This window comes from Triticum aestivum, chromosome 3B (assembly GCF_018294505.1).
Source record: "Triticum aestivum cultivar Chinese Spring chromosome 3B, IWGSC CS RefSeq v2.1, whole genome shotgun sequence".
Classification (NCBI taxonomy): domain Eukaryota; kingdom Viridiplantae; phylum Streptophyta; class Magnoliopsida; order Poales; family Poaceae; genus Triticum; species Triticum aestivum.
Window position 1 is genome coordinate 496,378,950 of NC_057801.1, and position 22,998 is coordinate 496,401,947.

Here is a 22,998-nt window from a genome sequence, read left to right on the forward strand (position 1 = left end):
ATTTTTTTTGGCCTTTCCTCTCTTTTTTCTTTTTTTATTTGGCCTTTTTTTAAATTTGCCTTCCTTTTTTTATAAGGGACAATGCTCTAATAATGATGATCATCACACTTCTATTTATTTACAACTCAAGAATTACAACTCGATACTAGAACAAGATATGACTCTATATGAATGCCTCCGACGGTGTACCGGGATGGGCAATGAAACAAGAGTGACATGTATGAAAAATTATGCATGGTGGCTTTGCCACAAATACGATGTCAACTACATGATCATGCATGCAATATGACAATGATGATGCGTGTCATGATAAACGGAACGGTGAAAAGTTGCATGGCAATATATCTCGGAATGGCTATAGAAATGCCATAATAGGTAGGTATGGTGGCTGTTTTGAGGAAGATATAAGGAGGTTTATGTGTGATAAAGCGTATCATGTCACGGGGTTTGGATGCACCGGCGAAGTTTGCACCAACTCTCAAGGTGAGAAAGGGCAATGCACGGTACTGAAGAGGCTAGCAATGATGGAAGGGTAAAAGTGTGTATAATCCATGGACTCACATTAGTCATAAAAAACTCATATATTATTGCAAAAGTTTTATTAGCCCTCGAATCAAAGTACTACTACGCATGCTCCTAGGGGGGAGGTTGGTAGGATTTAACCATCGCGCGCCCCCGACCTCCACACATAAGGAAGGCAATCAAAAGAGCACCCCATGCAATAAATTTGTTACACAACTTTTACCATACGTGCATGCTATGGGACTTGCCAACTTCAACACAAGTATTCCTCAATTTCATAATTAGCCAACTAGCATGACTCTAATATTACCACCTTTATATCTCAAAACAATTATCAAGCATCAAATTGATCATAGCATACAATTCACTTCCTATGATAGTTTTTATTATACCCAACTGGATGCCCATCATTCTAGGACCAATTTTATAACCATAGCAAATACCATGCTGTTCTAAAAGACTCTTAAAATAATATAAGTGAAGAATGAGAGATCAATTATTTCTACATAATAAAACCACCGCCGTGCTCTAAAAAGTATAAGTGAAGCCCTAGAGCAAAAACTATCTAGCTCAAAAGATATAAGTGAAGCACATAGAGTATTCTAATAAATTCCAAATCATGTGTGTCTCTCCCAAAAGGTGTGTACAGCAAGTATGAATGTGGTAAACTAAAAGTCAAAGACTCATATCATACAAGATGCTCCAAGGAAAACACATATCACGTGGTGAATAAAAATATAGCTCCAAGTAAAGCTACCGATAGACGAAGACGAAAGAGGGGATGCCTTCCGGGGCATCCCCAAGCTTAGGCTTTTGGTTGTCCTTGGATTATCTTGGGGTGCCTTGGGAATTCCCAAGCTTAGGCTCTTGCCACTCCTTATTCCATAGTCCATCAAATCTTTACCCAAAACTTGAAAACTTCACAACACAAAACTCAAGAGGAAATCTCATGAGTTCCGTTAGTGCAAGAAAGAAAACCCACCACTTAAGGTACTGTAATGAACTCATTATTTATTTGTATTGGTGTTAAACCTACTGTATTCCAACTTCTCTATGGTTCATACCCCCCGATACTAGCCATAGATTCAAAATAAGCAAACAACACACGAAAAATAGAATCTATCAAAAACAGAACAGTCTGTAGCAATCTGTAACTTTAGAATACTTATGGAACTCTAAAAATCCTACAAAAATAGGAAGTCCTAGACAATTTGTATGATGATCTACTTCAAAAATAATCAACTAAAAATAATGTTTCTCTGATTTAATAAAATTATTCTAGTGCATGCAAAAGTTTCCGTTTTCCAGCAAGATCAAATTAACTTTCACCATAGGCTATCCTATAGGTTCTACTTGGCACAAACACTAATTAAAACATGAAACCACATCTAAACAGAGGCTAGATGATTTATTTATTACTAAACAGGAACAAAAATCAAGGAACAAAAATAAAATTGGGTTGCCTCCCAACAAGCGCTATCGTTTAACGCCCCTAACTAGGCATAAAAGCGAGAATAGATCTAAGTATTGCCATCTTTGGCATTCAATTCATAAGTGGCTCGCATAATAGATTCATAAGGTAATTTGATCTTATTTCTAGGAAAGTGTTCCATGCCTTTCCTTAACGGAAATTGGAATCTAATATTTCCTTCCTTCATATCAATAATTGCACCAATCGTTCTAAGGAAAGGTCTACCAAGAATAATAGGACATGAAAGATTGCAATCTATATCAAGAACGATAAAATCTACGGGCACATAATTCCTATTTGCAACAATAAGAACATCATTAATTCTTCACATAGGTTTCTTAATAGTGGAATCTTCAAGGTGCAAGTTTAAAGAGCAATCATCAAAATCACGGAAACCTAACACATCACATAAAGTTTTTGGAATCGTGGAAACACTAGTACCCAAATCACACAAAGCATAGCATTCATGATCATTAATTTTAATTTTAACAGTAGGTTCCCACTCATCATAAAGTTTTCTAGGGATAGAAACTTCCAATTCAAATTTTTCCTCATAAGATTGCATCAAAGCATCAACGATATGTTTGGTAAAAGCTTTATTTTGACTATAAGCATGAGGAGAATTCAACATGGATTGCTACAAGGAAATACAATATATTAAAGAATAATTATCATAATTAAATTCCTTGAAATCCAAAATAGTGGGTTCATTGTTATGTAAAGTTTTGACCTCTCGAATCCCACTTTTACCAATTTTAGCAAGATCTAAAAACTCCGAATCATTGGGACGCCTTTTAACTAAAGTTGACTCCTCTCCAGTCCCATCATTATAAAGATTCATATTGCAAAACAAAGATTTGATAGGAGACACATCAAACACTTTTAGATCTTCATCATTATTTTCATGAAAACTAGAAGAACACGCTTTTACAAAGCAATCTTTCTTAACACGCATCCTAGCGGTTCTTTCTTTGCATTCATCAATGGAAATTCTCATGGATTTGAGAGACTCATTGATATCATGCTTAGGTGGGATAGATCTAAGTTTCAAAGAATCAACATCAAGAGAAATTCTATCCACGTTCCTAGCCAATTCATCAACTTTAAGCAATTTTTCTTCAAGCAAAGCTTTGAAATTATTTTGAGAGATCATAAATTCTTTAACACTATTCTCAAAATCAGAGGGCATCTTATTAAAATTTCCATAAGAGTTGTTGTAGGAATTACCATAATTATTAGAGGAATTACTAGGGAACGGCCTAGGATTAAAGTTTCCTCTATAAGAATTGTTACCAAAATTATTCACCAACAAAATTCACATCCATAGATTCATTATTATTCTCAATCAAGGTAGACAAAGGCATATCATTAGGATCAATAGGAGCACTCTTAGTAGCAAACAATTTCATAAGTTCATCCATCTTTCCACTTAAAACATTAATTTCTTCTATCGCATGCACTTTTTTACTAGTAGATCTTTCGGTGTGCCATTGAGAATAATTAACCATAATATTATCTAGGAGTTTAGTAGCTTATCCTAAAGTGATTTCCATAAAGTGCCTCACGCGGCCAAATCTAAAATATTTCTAGAAGCAAAATTCAATCCGGCATAAAAAAATTGTATGATCATCCATAAATTAAAACCATGTGTAGGACAATTGCGAATCATTAATTTCATCCTCTCCCAAGATTGTGCAACATGCTCATGATCAAGTTGCTTAAAATTCATAATATTGTTTCTAAGAGAGATGATCTTAGTGGGAGGAAAATACTTAGAGATAAAAGCATCTTTGCACTTATTCCACGAATCAATACTATTTTTAGGCAAAAACGAAAACTAAGTTTTAGCACAATCTCTAAGTGAAAACAGAAATAACTTCAATTTAACAATATCATTATCCGTATCTTTCTTCTTTTGCATATCACACAAATCAACAAAGTTGTTTAGATGAGTAGCGGCATCTTCACTAGGAAGGCCAGAGAATTGATCTTTCATAACAAGATTGAACAAAGCAGCATTGATTTCACAAGATTCAGCATCATTAAGAGAAGCAATCGGAGTGCTAAGGAAATCATTATTGTTGGTATTGGAAAAGTCACACAATTTAGTATTATCTTGAGCCATCGTGACAAGCAATCCAACACACAAGCACACAAGAGGCAAGCGAAAAAGAGAGGGCGAATAAAACGGCAAGGGTGAAGTGGGGGAGAGGAAAGCGAGAGGCAAATGGCAAATAATGTAATGCGAGGGAGATGAGTTTGTGATGGGTACTTGGTTTGTCTTGACTTGTGAGAAGACCTCCCCGGCAACGGCGCCAGAAATCCTTCTTGCTACCTCTTGAGCACTCAGTTGGTTTTCCCTTGAAGAGGAAAGGGTGATGCAACAAAGTAGCATAAGTATTTCCCTCAGTTTTTGAGAACCAAGGTATTAATCCCGTAGGAGGCTCCACGCAAGTCCCTCATACCTACACAAACAAACAAGAACCTCGCAAACAACGCGATAAAGGGGTTGTCAATCCCTTCACTGTAACTTGCGAGCGTGAGATCTAATAGAGATAATAAGATAAAATAAATATTGTTGCTATTTTTATGATATAGATTGAAAAGTAAAGATTGCAAATAAAGTAAATTGGAAACTTATATGATAAAAGATAGACCCGGGGGCCATAGGTTTCACTAGTGGCTTCTCTCAAGATAGCATAAGTATTACGGTGGGTGAACAAATTACTGTCGAGAAATTGATAGAAAAGTTCATAGTTATGAGAATATCTAGGCATGATCAAGTATATAGGCATCACGTCCATGACAAGTAGATCGAAACGATTTTGCATCTACTACTATTACTCCACACATCGACCGACTCCTTCCTACATCTAGAGTATTAAGTTCATAAGAACATAGTAACGCATTAAGAAAGATGACATGATGTAGAGGGATAAACTCAAGCAATATGATGTAAACCCCATCTTTTTATCCTCGGTGGCAACAATACAATACATGCCTTGCTGCCCCTGCTGTCACTGGGAAAGGACACCGCAATATTGAACCCAAAGCTAAGCACTTCTCCCATTGCAAGAAAGATCAATCTAGTAGGCCAAACCAAACTGATAATTTGAAGAGACTTGCAAAGATAACCAATCATACATAAAAGAATTCAGAGGAGATTCAAATATTTCTCATAGATAAACTTGATCATAAACCCACAATTCATCGGATCTCGACAAACACACCGCAAAAAGAGTTACATCGAATAGATCTCCAAAAAGATCGAGGAGAACTTTGTATTGAGATTCAAAGAGAGAGAAGAAGCCATCTAGCTAATAACTATGGACCCAAAGGTCTGTGGTAAACTACTCACAACTCATCGGAGAGGTTGTGGTGTTGATGTAGAAGCCCTCCGTGGTCGATTCCCCCTTAGGTGGAGCGTCGGTGAAGGCTCTAAGACGGGATCTCGCGGATACAGAAGGTTGCGGTGGTGGAAATAGTTTTTCATGGTGCTCCTGGATGTTTTTGGGGTACGTAGATATATATAGGCCTCGTGGACACCTCGGCTGCTTCTTGACGTCCACTCCAAGTCTCCTGGATTGTGTTTGTTCCAGAAAGATCGCTCCCGAAGGTTTCATTCCGTTTGGACTCCGTTTGATATTCCTTTTCTTCGAAACACTTAAATAGGCAAAAAACAGCAATTTGGGTTGGGCCTCCGGTTAGTAGGTTAGTACCAAAAATGATATAAAAGTGTAAAGTAAAGCCCATAAACATCCAAAACGGGTGATATAATAGAATGGAACAATCAAAAATTATAGATACGTTGGAGACGTATCAACGCTAGCTCAGGTGGTCCAAGTACGCCATCACCTTCAACTCCTCCGACCAGCTCAAATGCACGACCACAGCCAGCGTGCTCCCAATGCTCTGCTCGCCCGTCATCAGCAACGTGGTCGTCACCAAGACCCTCATTGATGGTGGAGCAGGGCTCAAAGTTCTCTCTATCCAGACATTCAACAGGCTCCAAGTGCCATACCACCAGCTCCAGCCTACCAAGTCCTTCTCAGGAGTGACCGACGGCTCCACGCATCCGATAGGGCAAGTGTGCCTCCCTGTCACCTTTGGCAAGCGCGACAACTACCAGATCGAGCTCATCGACTTCGACATTGCCAATATTCGTCTGCCATACAACGCCATCCTCGGGTACCCAGCACTGGCCAAGTTCATGGCGGTGACGCACCACGGCTACAACATCCTCGAGATGTCAGGGAGCAGCGGCATCATCACGGTCGCCTGTGAAGAGAAGGACGTGGTGTGCTCTCTTGAGCGCGCCTACCAAGCTGCGGCGGTCGAGAACCCTTAAGACGAGGGCGATGTTCTCCCTCTTGAGGTCGCCCTCAAGACAAAGAAGCTGCAGCTGGGCCAGTGATCTCATGAGGAGGCATTGCCCGACAGTGCCGCGTTGAGCCTCGCGAGCATGGATGGGGCGCCTTCGCCTATCGCATAGGAAGGCGCGCCCGACGCCCCTCTCGGGTTGGGCCCGGGGGCTCTCCTCTAGAGGGCCTCGGACCTAGCCAGTGTCACGAGGGAGGCGCTCGGGCACCATGTGGAGGCATGCTTCAGCGCACGCTTCCCAGGAGAAGGCACAAGGAATGAGGTGCTAGGTGCTCAGGAGTTCATCAGCAAGGTAGTTAAGGAGATTCAGGAGGCAAGGGCTCAACAAGGTGATCGCCGCCCACCGTCGGGCGCGGCTCCTTGCCTGGAGAGGGTAAGGAGTTCCGCATCTGCATCAACATCACAGGGCTCAACAAGACCGCGTCTCGGCAGCTTTTCTGGCCGTCCCATGTCAGCCGATGCGAGGGTCCTCCTCACAGCTATGTTCGCATGCCCCTTGGCCTGCCGAACGAAGCTGATGCATTTCAGTGCCGCATGCAGGACGTCCTGGCGGCTCGGGGGCTAGGCACCAAGCGATCCTGGCAGAGATGGAGATGGATCCTCAGGAGCCGACCAGGCCCCCGGAGCCTCCCGAGGCTTAGGTCCAAGGTGGATCATGAGGAATGACTTCGGCAGCGCCAACTTCAACTACCCCGACATCTCTTCAGCAACGGTGCCAGGTGACATATTTTAGTTCGTTCAGTTTGGGGGTGCTCCTTGGGCTGCACTATCCCCAGGTTGCGTGGGTCCATCCCTACGACATGTATCCTTCTTGCATTCATCAGAATTGCCTAACCATCTCTCATGAGCTGTTTTATTACTATCACCTGCTTGCTTCGAGACCTATCCGCCTTGCGATCCCCTTACATTGCCAACTCGTCCTATGCTTGTCCAGCAACGGAAACTACTCACATTGGCAAGGCGCTTGTGCTTGGGTCCATCCCAGCAGCGCTGATAAACCCGAGAACCGAGCTCTGGCTCGCGGCCACGCCTCGCGCACGCCACCTCACCAGGTCCTCGGTGCCTTTGTCTTCCCGCAAAAGGTTCAAGGATAGGCAGTCAGCACCATAGGGAGTCGCAATCTCTTCTACCAGCTAACACGCGGGTTCACCTGAGGCCTATCTATGGACGGGCCCCAGCGGTCACCACCTTGCCCTGAAAGTCGCTTGCATGTTAAAGGGGGGGCTCCTGAGCATCGTGCCTCGGGAGCTCCTACTAGCTCTCCAGCCCTCACCCTCTGGCCTTGACCACGGCGTCGTGACCTAGCATACCAGCAGCGGCTGGGCTTGCTCAAGGGCCGGGACCTGAGGTAGTAGAGCACCTAGGCAAGTGAGGAAAGGGAGTGAGCATCGCGCGCCCTACCTAGTGACGCTACCGCAGAGGCACGAATGGGCACCATCCAGGGGAATCGCAACGGGCCTGCGAAGATAAGTCGCCCGCATGACAGCCTAAGTGTCGCAACCCGCGGTCCCACTCCGGCAGTTTCACTCCCCTTCCGTTTCTTGGGCAGCTGCTTGCACGCCAAGGGGGACCTCGTGAGCATCGTGCCTCATGAGCTCTCACCGGACCTCGGGCCGCTCACCTCCTAACCTTGACCACGGTATCACGACCTGGCATACTAGCGACGGCCGCAACCTGCCTGGGGACTAGGCCCCGACGGGGTAGAGACTACGCTACCTAAGGGGAGGAATGGGGGGAACCACGCCAGATTGGGATACGCGATTTCATCATAAAGACAAAAAGAACAATGCTGGAATTAAAGCATTTCGATCCTTACATGCCCCCGTGGGGTTATTCCTAATTCCGCGCAGGGAAACAAAAGAAGAAAAGCTTCGACCAGGCCAGTGCGCATCACCGACGATGCCGAGCGGCAACTGCTGCCGTGCTCCGGCCACTGCGGGAGCTTGGTGGTATGTAGCTGTCATCGCTGGACTCCGGAGATTCGCTGGGCTCAGGAGAGTCACTGGATTCCCAGGAGTCGTCACTGCTGCTAGAGGAGACGCTGGTGGGGGCGGAGACGGGCCCAGCGCCCATGGCCGCGTCCCGCGGGCTGCTTCCTCGGGGGCAGCACTCCAGCCGTCGGCCCTCCTCATCAAAGACCTTGAAGAACAGGGTGGAGGCGCTATCGTACTCGAAGTGGATCATGAGAGCCCCCTCTGTGAGGCAAGCTCGAGCAACCTCGCCCCATCCACGGGTCATGAAGATGTCGCCAGGGGGGACCACCTCGACCTCAGCCCCGGTGGCCAGGCTGCAGCACCCGGCGTGCTGCAGCCACAACTCAACTGGCCCCCTCGGCGGCAGCTTGGCGGCAAAGAACATTGGGAGCCAGATCCACGAGGCGGGTGGCATCACTGCCCACACCACGAACTCGCGCGAGCTACTGTCGGCGTGGGTCCGTGGCTTAGCAGGCAGGACAGCAACGGCTCGCCCACCGCCACATGGGATTGCTCGACGGCGCACGTCACTGTCCTGCACTCGGGCGTATAGGGGAAGGGGAACCCGGGCGGAGGCCTTGATTTCCAAGGCCTGCTCACCTCCTGCCTCTCACCGGTGTCGCATGGACGGCAGAACCGCTTCTTCGGCGAGAGTGGATCGGGCCCCTCTTGAGGGGCCTTCCCCTTTTCGACCGCAGAAAACCTCCTAATCGGCACCATGGAAGCAACCGAAAGATGGAGAAAGAAAGGGGACGGGTAGGAGAAGACGAAGGAAGAGATGAGCGAGAGGGGATCTGCCCCTCCCCCCATTTATAAGCTGGAGGGAGGCCAACCGCCGGCATCCACGACCTCGCGTAATGATGAACTTCTGCATGCATCATCGACTCATCAAGTCGAACAGTTGCCGAGGCAGCGTGGGGAAGTGGAGACGCCCACGTCACATCAATCACCATGCATCGTTCAAGGCCGCAGCGGTTACGGCCCGTGGCGCTCCGCACTTGCCCTTTGGCTTCGCCTGTAATCCAAGTCCGAGCGCGCCTTGCGCACGGGGGCTACTGTCGGCGTTCTGGATACGGGGGTACCAGACTTGCCTACCTGCGGCCCACAGCGTGGCTCCATTGAGGGCTTGGTATGGTCCAGTTCCAGCATCAACAACTCAAGACCCTCGCGAGGGGCCAAGCCTCGCGAGGCAGGCAACACCAAGACCTCTAAGGGGATCGGACTCCTCAAGATGGCTCACGAGGAGTGGAGATCTCTATGCAAGGCGCACCTCATGAGGCTCAGCTGACATGAGCCATGACGATCAAGGCCAGGCGGGCGCCAACGGGCGACAGAGTACCAGTTTCCTCTTTGGTGCAAAGGAAGCAAGCAGCAGGCGTGGAGTCCCTAGGAATCGGCCAAAGGTTTCCATTCTGGTGCAACAAGACCAAGACCCCCAGGACGGCAGGACGGAGGTCATTGCCGAGCCCACCGCAGTGTCATGACCAAAGGCTTTTGTAGGCGAAGACCACTTTAGTCAGGATAGGATGTACTTCTTGTCCCCCTTCAAATCTGGCCATTGTGGGATCCCTTCCCGCCAACATTTGGGAAGAGGACCAAGGCCACTATAAATAGGAGTTAGCCACCACCATAGAAAGGGGACAGATCTAAACGGAGCGAAGCCATTCCTCCTTCACCAGCTCACTCGAGCCCAAGAACACCTCGCCTCCTAAGGCTGTTCATCCATTGTACTACTTCATCCTCATCCCCTCGAGGCAATCCACCACAAAGCTGGAGTAGGGTATTACACCGCAAGGTGGCCCGAACCAGGATAAACTGATGTGTCTCTTTGTCCTTTTGAGCTCGACGCACTAGGTTGTGAGGATCACCAGTAGGCAGGTTGGGTAGGTTGAGATCTCCACAAGCACATCAGAGTTTGAAACTATCAAGGGTTTGCGGAACCCGAAATCCAACAAACTCGATGGGACCAATTTTGGTAATAAGCAAACTAAGTATTGGTCAAGCAAACTTGGTGGGACCGACTGAAAAAACTTGGTGAGACCGAAATTGTTGCAATAGGTCACAGAGAATTTTGCAAGCCCATCTCGTTGAGACTGAGATCCCATCGATGAGACCGAACTAATTAGGGTTTGGTAGTGGCTGTATCAGATGAAACTCAGTGGCGCGGGATAGATCAAATCGGTGGGGCCGAGTTTGACATTTAGTTTAGGGCATTTGTGGAAATGAGAAAGTTGTTGAGGGATTTGGAGCATATCACTAAGCACTTTGAGCAAGCAAGTCATTAAGCAACACCTCATCCCCTTTTAATAGTATTGGTTTTCCTATGGACTCAATGTGATCTTGGATCACTAAAATGAAACTGTAGAGTCTTGAGCTTTTGCCAATATTTGCCCTTAGCATCTTGAAGGGGTTCCACTTCCTCTTGTCCATGTCCATGCCACCCCAATGTTGAACTTATCTGAAATATGCTAGGTAGAAAAATTAGTCCAACAAGAGATATGTTGACATTAATTACCAAAATCACCCAGGGAGCACTTGTGCTTTCAATCTCCCCTTTTTTGGTAATTGATGACAACATACATCAAAGCTTTTAGATGAAGATATAAGGAAATAGCAAGTAAAGCTTTGGCAAGACATGCAACATGCATTAACTCCCCCTACATGTATGCAATAATGTGATGATGGATCATAAGAGTATGAGAATGCATAAACATGTCAGAGCAAGCAATGAGTTACATGTGTCTTGGCTATATGCATCAGAGCAAATGATGTAGATGCTGGAAATATACCTTCATGTTCATGAATTTCTCTTGCAAACAATATGTACACCAGCAAGAGGTCTTCATGCACATGAGTGTGATGCATATACTTACCTTGTGGTCTTGAGCTAGCTTTGAAAGAGATGTACCTGGGTAAACAAGGTTAGATAACACAAGAACATCTACTAGACAAAGCAAGAACAGGAGATCACAAGAATACCAAGATTGGGATGACATGTTGAGAGTGAGTACTAGGTACTCTATTTGGTTATTGACATGTCCTCAAGAATAAAGATATGCAATGAATTCCAAGGATTCTCTTCCCTTAGGACTAAGCTCTCTCCCCCTGAATTTGACATAGGATAATGGGAGAAGATAGGGAAAGAAAATCAGAGCAAACAAGAAAATCAGAGCAAGATAAAATTATACCATATACTATCATGCTATCATGTCTTTCCCCTCTTGAAGAAATGAGATAACCTTCCTCTTAAGAATAAAAAGCATCAGGAGAAGCCTTTATGAGTGCATACTCTCTTATGTGATAAGCTTTGATGTGCTCTCTCCCCCTTTGACATCAATTTCCAAGAAGGGAGTTATGGAGCATGAGTCAAGTAGGTTTGGTCCTTGAGTCACATTACAAAGCGACATGCAATATAGGATGCTGTTAGAGGACAAGTATCATTGAGTGGAGCTGGGACAAATATGCAGGATGCAAGTGACACAATTTTTATCTCAGTATTGACATCGGTAGCACCGAGTTGTTCTTATCGGTGGCGCCGAGATGGTTTGGTTCATCCGAGGAAATCAATCCAGTGAGACCGAGTTCAACCCAGAGAGTAAATACTTGTCACCTCAGCTCACTTAGGCAATTATGATCTCACAAGGATATGCAAGGAATTAACTGAAGGATTTGCAATGAATTGCATGCCGAGAAATGCAGAATATAACAGAGAAAAGAAAAGAAAAGAAATCTAGATGGAGTTTTTTAAGGGGAACTAGCATGCAAGAGATAAATGCAAGAGCACAAAGAAACAACAGAGAACTTCATCTAGAAGTGGTCGGCGACAAAGTCACCTATGTTAGAGTATATTGACTTAGGAGTCAAGTGAGGGCACTTGATCATAGGTCATACTCATCGTTTAAGACCAAAATCGGGTTGCCATTTTTTGTTTAAGCATTTTGATGTATTCACATCTTGTTGAGTTGCCTTTACCCATGTCTTGGGGTAAAGCTTCTCTAAGATGGAATGACATACCTTGGGTGGTGGTGTTGAACTTGGTCATGTAGTTGAACTTGTGTAGGGTGCTCAAGTTGATGTAGATCATCAAGAGTTGGGAGCACCACTTGTAGTTGAAGTTAATCTTCCTACATGGGTTAGTCTTGCAAGGAAGAGCACTTTTGTATCCAAAGTGACAATTGAAATTGAATACCAATTGAAAGTTGATATAAGGAATTTGTCAAAGGATATATTGAATGGATTCATGCTTCCTTGTCTTAATCCACCATTTTGTAGAGACTTGGAGATGTGGAGATTTCTTAGAATGTGATTGAGTTGCAATCTCATAGAGTTGGGTTTGTCCAAGTACCTACAAGGGTTAGATAGCATGCAAGAGTACAAGAATATCCAAGACATATGATCATCATCATAAGAGAAATGTCAAGGATTAGTCATAGTAAGGCTCATGCCTTGCATGCATCCACATGATGTTTCTACTCCAAATTTGAGGCATCAATGATGTTCAATTCACCTCTCAACCTGCAAAACACTTTCTCATCAAGTAGTTTGGTGAATATATCTGCCAATTGCTTATCGGTACGAACATGCTTAAGTTTGATATCTCCCTTAGCAACATGATCTCGAATGAAATGATGACGAACTTCAATATGCTAAGTTTGAGAATGCGGCACGGGATTATGAGCAATCTTAATAGCACTCTCAATGTCGCAAAGCAATGGAACTTGTTTCACATATATCCCGTAATCTTTAAGAGTTTGGGTCATCCAAAGTAATTGAGCACACCACGAACCGGCGGCAATGTATTCCGCTTCAGCGGTGGATAAGGATATCGAGTTTTGTTTCTTGGAGGACCAAGACACAAGAGATCTACCAAGAAATTGACAAGTACCCGAAGTGGACTTTCTATCAACCTTGTCACCAGCATAGTCCAATTCGGAGTAGCCAACAAGATTAAAAGAAGACCTCTTAGGATACCAAATGCCAAAATTTGGTGTATGTATTAAGTATCTCACTATCCTTTTCATAGACTTAAGATGACACTCTTTGGGGGCCGCTAGATATTGTGCACACATGCACACACTTAGCATGATATCGGGACGGGAGGCACATAGATATAACAATGAGCCAATCATAGAGCGGTAAACCTTTTGGTCAACTGGTTCGCCACCCTTTGTCAAGTCAAGATGTCCACTAGCTGGCGTGGGGGTATTCATACCTTTGCATTCTTGCAAATTGAACTTCTTGAATAAGTCATTGGTATACTTTGTTTGAGAGGTAAAGGTTCTCTCCTTAGTTTTCTTGATTTGCAAACCAAGAAAGAACTTGAGTTCACTCATCATAGACATCTCAAACTTCTCCGACATAAGCTTTCCAAATTTTTCACTAAAATGAGGGTTAGTTGAACCAAATACGATATCATCAACATAAATTTGGTACACAAACAATTCTCCATTAACCCTTTTAGTAAAGAATGTAGAATCAAGTTTACCAATTTCAAACCCTTTTTCAAGAAGAAACTTAGTCAAGAATTTATACCAAGCTCTAGGAACTTGCTTAAGATCATAAAGAGCTTTGTGGATTTTGTAAACATGGTTGGGTTTCTTAGGATTAACAAAGCCAGGAGGTTCTTTACCATAAACTTCCTCCTCGATTTCACCATTAAGAAAAGCACTTTTGATGTCCATTTGATATAAGGTAATGTCATGACGATTGGCATAGGCAAGTAAGATGCGAATGGACTCAAGTCTAGCAACGGGGGCGTAAGTCTCACCATAGTCCATACCTTTGACTTGAGTGTAGCCTTGAGCAACGAGACGAGCCTTGTTGAGTACAACTTGTCCATCTTCATCTTGCTTGTTTCGAAACACCCATTTGGCTCCAATGACATTGTGCTTCTCATCGGGCTTTTCAACCAATGTCCACACTTGGTTCCTCTCAAAGTTGTGTAGCTCTTCATGCATGGCATTTATCAATGTGAATCTTCCAATGCTTCTTTAACCTTCATAGGTTCAATGCTAGAAATGAATGAGTAATGTTCACAAAAGTTAGTCAAACGAGATTTAGAGTGAGTAATTCTCCTGGTTTGAATGTCATCAAAGATTTGTTCGACGACATGATCTCTTGAGACTCTTGCTCGAACTCGTGAGAGATTTTGTTTGGGTCGGGGTGGAACATCCTCTTCATTGTCTTGTTCTTCCTCTTGTCTTTCTTCGTTGTTGTTGGCGTTGTTGTTCTCCCGTGGAGGTGGAGAAGGAGGTCATCGAGGTTCATCTTGTTGTACATCCTCATTTTCATCGTCTTGATGTGTCCCACTTGTGGATGCCTCCAAGTCAACTTGTGGTTCACCTTGGCGTGAAGTTGAGGCTTCCACTTGGACGGATGAGGTACTCTCCTTCACCTCCGTTGGGCGAATCTTGCCAATAGACAAGTCTTGGATTGCTTCTGAAGGATCTTTGTCACCTACATCAATTGGCAATTGCTCTACTTGCGAGCCATTAGATTCATCAAACTTCACATCTACCGTCTCTTCAACCTTTCGGGTAAAATTGTTGTAGACACGGTAAGGGTGAGAGTTTGAGACATAACCGAGTAGGAAACCTTCAAGAGACTTAGGAGCAAATATTGAACGACAATGCTTATCAAGAATGTAACACTTTGAGCCGAATACTCAAAAGTATCCACCTTCGGGTTTGTTACCGGTGAGAAGCTCGTATGCCGTCTTGCCGAGTAGCTCGTGAAGATATAAATGATTCGTTGCATGACAAGCTGTCTCAACCGCTTCCGCCCAAAAGTGTTTTGGCGTCTTTTATTCATCAAGGATCGTTCTCGCCATTTCGATGAGCGCCCGGTTCTTCCTCTCAACAACTCCATTTTGTTGAGGTGTGTACGTAGCCGAGAACTCATGTGAAATCCCTTCTTCGTCAAGAAAGGTGTGCACATTGGCGTTCTTGAACTCCATTCCGTTGTCGCTGCGAACCTTCTTGATCTTCACTTCAAATTGATTTTGGGCCTTCCTAGCGAAGTTTTTGAAGATCTTTTGGACCTGTGATTTATCATCAAGAAATAACACCCACGTAAATCTTGAAAAATCATCAACAATGACTAGTCCAAACGAGTTACCACCGAGACTCTTGTAGGCGTTGGGACTGAAAAGATCCATGTGAAGTAGATCGAGCGGTCTCCTCGTGGTCATGATGTTCTTCACGGGGTGGCTTCCTCCCACCAGTTTTCCTGCTTGGCAAGCGCTGCAAAGTCTATCCTTGTCAAATATGACATCGTTAACACCAAAGATATGATCATCTTTAATAAGCTTGTCAAGGTTTCGCATGCCCACTTGACCTAACCGTCTATTCCACAACCAACCTTTGGAAGAATTAGCAATTAAGCAAGTTCTAGGTTGAGCCTTTTTAGTGAAATCAACAATGTATAGATCTCCTCTACGTATGCCAGTAAAGACAATTTTATGATTATCTCTTTGAAACACTTGACAATCTACTTCAGTAAATAAGACATTGAAACCAAAGTCAACTAGTCTAGATACAGAAAGTAGATTATAGCCAAGAGATTCAACGAGCATAACATTTTGTATGGAGCTCTCATGTGAGATGGCCACCTTACCGAGGCCAACCACCTTACCCTTTGAGTTATCACCAAAAGTGACATACTTTCGAGGGCCATTGTTTTCAGCAAGCTCACGAAACATATCTTTGTCTCTGTCATGTGATCGGTACATCCACTATCAAGGACCCATTCCTTTCCTTCGGCCATGTAGCCGCGAAGTGTAGGATTTCGGGTTTCGGCAGACCCTTGAGGTTCGAACACTAGGGTGCGCGCGGAGATTTCGCCCTCTACCTACCTGCTCCTCGCCGAATCGCTAGGATCTAAACAACGAACAGAACAACACAAGAGACACAGGGTTTATACTGGTTCAGGCCACCATTGTGGTGTAATACCCTACTCCAGTGTGTGGTGTGGTGGATTGCCTCTTGGGTTGATGATGAACAATACAAGGAAGAACAGCCTCGCGAGGGTCTGTTCTTGGCTGGTGTGATGAACTGCTAGAAGGAGTTCAATCTCTCTCTCTATCTATCTATCCCAGATGTATGCCAGATGCTCGATCCAGCCTCTTGATCCTCGATCCCCCCTACCCTGGGGGTGGCTAGTCCTATATATAGGCAAAGGCCCTGGGCCTCTCCCCAAATATTGAGCGGGAAGGGCGCCAACAATTGGCCATTTTGAAGGGGAACAGCGGGTACACTTATCCCGACTAAAGTTGGTCCTCGCCTATCAAAGGCTCTGGTGGTGACGCCTGCTTGGGCTCCACAATGACTTCCTCCCTGCCGTTGGGCTGGTCTTGGTCTTGTTGCATCGAAATGGATACCTTTGCTTGATGCTCTCGCCTGCACTTGCTCCCTTTGCACCAAAGAGGAAAGGAGGACACTGCGCGGGCTGGCGCCCGATTGGCGCCCTTGGTCGTCATGGCTTGCGTCATGGGCACCTCGCGAGGTACCCCGCCTTGAACTTTCCGCCTCCTCGTGAGCCAGCCTGATGAGGCCGTGCTTGAGGAAGCTTCTTGTCATCCGCCCCGCGAGGCTTGGTCCCTCGTGAGGGTCTTGAGCTTGTGCTGATGAAGATGGGCCGCGCTGGGTCCCCTTTGAGCCACGCCTCAAGCCGCAGGCAGGCAAGTCTGGGGACCCCCGTTCCCAGAACGCCGACACGAAGGTTAGCCATAAGACCAAAGTGTCTTATAGACTCTTCAAGATCAAAGTCATTATCATCATCCTAATCATAGTATCCATGTTCAACATCATCTTGCAAATGATCATTTCCTACAGAGAGTGATTCATTAGATATATGATTTTGACAATGTTCATCTCTATGAATTCTAATAGCTTCGGAAATAATATTGCTAATGATTCCAACATCTCCTTTGGCACGCATAAGATTGGTAAGCTCAAATAAACAATCTCCAAACTTAGGATCATTGGGATTCATCTTATTCAAAGCAATAGACTTGTGAAGAATCTCATCTAAGTTTTTCAAGGAATAGTGCGGAAATCGTTCCTCAAGAAATCTCCATATAGTATAAGCACAATCAAGAATTGGCAAGTGACCAATCAAGTTTCTAGGCAAACCTCTAATGATAAGATTGATAGTTCTAAGATTGTGAATCATGTCAAGAGACTCATCATGGGTAGGATGCAAGGGATCAACAAGGGTTCACAAGGAGTAGTAATGTACTTTTTCAAGTGATATTCATGAAAAATTCCAAGCATCTCATTTTGCCACTCACTAAAGAACTCTCCATCAAGCATAGGCACTCTACGTCTAAGACTCCCCAACGTAGACTCATCCATCTTCCTCCAATGGTGATTAAACAAAGCAATGGAGACCAACACTCTGATACCAATTGAAAGGATCGAGAGGAGGTGTATAGAGGGGGGGTGATTAGACCCTCAACAAATAAAGGTGGCAGTTTTTAAGTTTTTCAAGTTGAGGTTGACAATTAGCACAATTTCAAACATTCACAATACAATTCAAGCAAGCATGCAAAGAGTATATGAGCAGCGGAAAGTAAAGTATGCAACTTGCAAGAAAGTAAAGGGATGGGATTGGAGTGTGCAAACACAATTGGAGACACGGAGATTTTTGGCTTGGTTCCCATAGGTGGTGCTATCGTACATCCACGTTGATGGAGACTTCAACCCACGAAGGATAACGGTTGCGTGAGTCCATGGAGGTCTCCACCCACGAAGGTTCCACGAAGAAGCAACCTTGTCTATCCCACCATGGCCATCACCCACGAAGGACTTGCCTCACTAGGGTACATCTTCACGAAGTAGGCGATCTCCTTGCCCTTACAAACTCCTTGGTTCAACTCCACAATCTTGACGGAGGCTCCCAAGTGACACCTAACCAATCTAGGAGACACCACTCTCCAAAAGGTAATTAGTAGATGGTGTGTTGATGATGAACTCCTTGCTCTTGTGCTTCAAATGATAGTCTCCCCAACACTCAACTCTCTCTCATAGATTTGGCTACGGTGGAAAGATGATTTGAGTGGAAAGCAACTTGGGGAAGGCTAGAGATCAAGATTCTTGTGGTTGGATTGGAATATCTTGGTCTCAACACATGAGTAGGTGGTTCTCTCTCAGAAAATGAATGTTGGAAGTGTAGGCACGTTCTGATGGCTCTCCTCACGAATGAAGAATGGGTGGAGGGGTATATATAGCCTCCCCACAAAATCTAGCCGTTACACACAGATTCCCAAACTCGGTGGGACCGAATAGTAAAACTCGGTCAGACCGATTCGGGTCAAAATGTGAACGTTAGAGTTTTCGGTGGGACTGACAAGGTCAACTCAGTGGGACCGATGTGCAAGGGTTAGGGTAAAACCTCAACTTAGTTTGACCGATTACTCAAACTCGGTGGGACCGATTTTGGTAATAAGCAAACTAAGTATTGGTCAAGCAAACGCGGTGGGACCGACTGAACAAACTCGGTGAGACCGAAATTGTTGCAAGGTCACAAAGAATTTTGCAAGACCATCTCGATGAGACCGAGATCCCATCGGTGAGACCGAACTGATTAGGGTTTGGCAGTGGTTGTATCATATGAAACTCGGTGGCGCCGGATAGATCAAATCGGTGGGGCCGAGTTTGACATTTAGATTTAGGACATTTGTGGAAATGAGAAAGTGGTTGAGGGCTTTGGAGCATATCACTAAGCACTTTGAGCAAGCAAGCCATTAAGCAACACCTCATCCCCTTTTAATAGTATTGGCTTTCCTATGGACTCAATGTGATCTTGGATCACTAAAATGAAAATGTAAAGTCTTGAGCTTTTGCCAATATTTGCCCTTAGCATCTTGAAGGGGTTCCACATCCTCTTGTCCATGTCCATGCCACCCCAATGTTGAACTTATCTAAAATATGCTAGGTAGAAAAATTAGTCCAACAAGAGATATGTTGACATTAATTACCAAAATCACCCAGGGAGCACTTGTGATTTCATCCATCCTTGTGACATGTTTACTTCTTACATTCATCAAAACTGCCTAACCATCTCCCATGAGTTGCTTTATGATCATCACCCTCTTGCTTCGAGCCCTATCCGCTTCGCGGTCTCTCTACATTGCCGACTCGTCCTTTGCTCATCCCGCAACGGGGGCTACATATGCTAGCACGACGCTTGTGCTCGGATCCGTCCTAGCAATGCTGAAAAATCCTAAGGACCGAGCTCTGGCTCGCGACCCGCCTCGCGCACGCCACCTCCCCAGGTCCTCGGTGCCTTCGTCTCCCCGCGGAAGGATCAAGGGTAGGCAGCAAGCACCTTTAGGGGTCGTATTCTCTTCCGCAGGCTAACACGCGGGTACACCTGAAGCCTAGCTACGAGTGGGCCCAGCGGCCACCACCTTATCGCGTGAGTCGCTTGCACGTTAAAGGGGGGCACCTGAGCATCGCGCCTCAGGAGCTCCTACCAGCTCTCCAGCCCTCACCCCCTGGCCTTGACCATGGCATCGTGACCTGGCATACCAGCGGCGGCTGAGCCTGCTCGAGGGCCAGGACCCGAGGACATAGAGCACCTGGACAAGTGAGAAAAGGGAATGGGCATCGTGGGCCCTACCTAGCGGCGCTGCCACGAAGGCACGAGTGGGCACCACCCGGGGGATCGCTACAAGTTCACTAAAAGATAAGTCGCTCGCATGTCGGCATAATCCCGCTACCCAAATTGCACGACTTTTGTAGTCCCGCTTGGGCAATGTCGCTTCCCTTTCCGTTTCTTGGGAAGCTTCTTGCACGACAAGGGGGACCTCGTGAGCATCGCGTCTCAGGAGCTCTCATCGGACCTCGGGCCGCTCACCTCCTAGCCTTGACCACAGCATCACGACCTGGCATACCAGCGACGGTTGAAGCCTGCCTAGGGACTGGGTCCCATCGGTGTAGAGCGCTATGCTACCTAGGGGATGGAAAGGGAGAAACGTGCCGGAGTGGGATACGTGGTTTCAACACAGTAACAAGAAGGGTAACACTAGAATTAAAGCATCACAATTCTTACATGCCCCGACGGGGCAGGTCATAATTCTGCGTAGGGGATCAAAAGAAGAAAGGAACCAGGACGGCACGCGTCATCGGTGATGCCGAGCGGCTGCCGCTGCCGCGCTCCAGGCACGGCGGCATCTAGGAGGCACGTAACTGTCGTCGCTGGACTCCGGAGAATCACTGCGCTTAGGAGAGTCGCTGGATTCCCAGGAGTCGTCGCTGTTGTTGGAGGAGACACCGGTGGGGACGGAGGCGGGCCCAGCGTCCATGGCTACATCTCGTGGGTTGCTTCCTCTGGGGCAGCACTCCAGCCGCCGGCCCTCCTCGTCGAAGACCTTGAAGAATAGGGTGGAGGCGTCGTCATACTCGAAGTGGATTCCGAGGGCCCCTTCCGCGCGGCAGGCGCAGGCGACCTCGCCCCATCTGCATGTCATGAAGACATCATCGGGAGGCACCACCTCAACCTCAGCCCCGGTGACCAAGCTACAACACCCGGCGTGTTGCAGCCACAGCTCAAGCGGCCCCCTCGGCGGTATTTCATCGGCAAAAAACCTCGGGAGCCGAATCCACGAGCCAGGCGGCATCGCTGCCCACACCATGAACTCACGCGAGCTGCCCTCGGTGTGGGTCCGCGGCCCTGCTGGCAGCACGGCTTGGGCTCGCCCACTGCCACCTGGGACCGCTCGGCGGCGCGCATTACCGTCCTGCGTGCGGGCGTACAAGGGGAGGGGGAAGCCGGGCGGGGGCTGTGCCTGCCAAGGCCTGGTCACCTCCTGCCTCGCGCCGGTGTTGCAGGGGCGGAAAACTGTTTCTTCGGCGGAAGTGGTTCAAGCCCCTCCCGAGGGGCTTTTCCCTTTTCTGCCGTAGAGAATCTCCTTATCGGCGCCATGGATGCTATGACAAGGTGGAGAATAAGAAGGATGAGCAGCGAGAAGATGAAGAAAGAGATGAGCGAGGGGGGCTCCACCCCTCCCCTCATTTATAGTCGGAAGGAGGCCAACCACCGGCCTCCACGATCTCGTGTAATGATGCTTTTCTGCATGCAGCATCGACTCGTCAAGTCGGACAAATTACAAAGCTGCATGGGGAAGTGGAGACGCCCATGTCCCATCAATCGCCATGCGTTGTCCAAGGCCAGAGGCGGTTAGGGCCCGCAGTTCTCCGCACTTGCCCTTTGTCTTCACCCAGAAGCCAAGTCCGAGAGCGCCTTGGGCCCGGAGGCTATTGTCGGTGTTCTGGATACGGGGGTACCCAGACTTGCCTGCCCGCGACCCATGGCATCGCTCCATCGACGGCCTGTACAGCCCAGCTTCAGCATCAACAACTCAAGACCCTCGCGAGGGGCAAAGCCTCGCGAGGCAGACGACACCAAGACCTCCAAGGGGATCGGCCTTCTCAGGCTGGCTCCCGAGGAGCGGAGATTTCTATGCAAGGCACACCTCGTGAGGTTCGGCTGACGTGAGCCATGATGACCAAGGCCAGGCGGGCGCCAAGCGGGTGCCAGCGGGCGCAGAGCACCAGTTTCCTCTTTGGTGCAAAGGAGGCAAGCAGCAGGCACGGAGTCCCGAGGAATCAACCAAAGGTTTCCATTATGGTACAACGAGACCAAGACCGCCAGGACGGCAGGACGGAGGTCATCGTCGAGCCCACTGCAGCGGCACGACCAGATGCTTTTGCAGGCGAAGACCACTTTAGTCAGGATAGGACGTACTTGTTGTCTCCCTTCGAATTTGGCCGTTGTGGGATCCCTTCCCGCCTACATTTGGGAAGAGGACTAAGGCCACTATAAATAGGACCTAGCCACCACCAACAGGGAGGGGAGATCGATCGAATCCATTCCACCCTCACCACCTCACCAGCTCACTTGAGCTCAAGAACACACCTCTTGAGGCTGTTCTCCACTGCACTAGTTCTTCCTCAGCCCCTCGAGGAAAATCCACCACAATGCAGGAGTAGGGTTTTACACTGCAAGATGGCCCGAACCTGGGTAAACTGTTGTGTCTCTCTTTCCCCTCGGGTTCGTCACGATAGGCTTTGAGGTTCGCGAGTTGGTGGGCTGGGTAGGTTGAGATCTCCGCACGCACCCCAGAGTTCAAACCTCTCAAGGGTTTGCGGAACCCGAAATCCGATAACGGTGCTCATCAATGTTAGCCAGGCCTAATTAGGTCACCAGAGAAGAGGACACCGACACACAATCATGTACGGCTACAAGCTTGACATCATATCGTGACCTGTCGTGCATCGGCATTGGTGATTTTTTTCAGGTTTTTTAGGGAGTTTTCATGTTTCATTTGGAGCGTGAGGCGACGTCGCTGTCCCAATGTAGGAATAATGTTCTCTCCACCATTTTCCCGTTCTGTTGGTGTGCTTACTGCCGGCGGAGGGCATGCGGAACCATGTCTCCGATGGGTCTTCCAAGGTCCGCTCGGTTTTGATTTCTAGTGTATTCCTTTGCATTCGGCTAACGCTGGTGATCTTGAGAGTTTTTAGAGCCCCTCATCTGTGTTTTCTTCTCTAGGGTGGCGATTTGGTTCACATATCACAGTTGGCGTCTCCTAGTTTGCATCGACGACTTCTCAGCTGCTACTTCTACAAGTTCTTGGGTTTAAAAGTT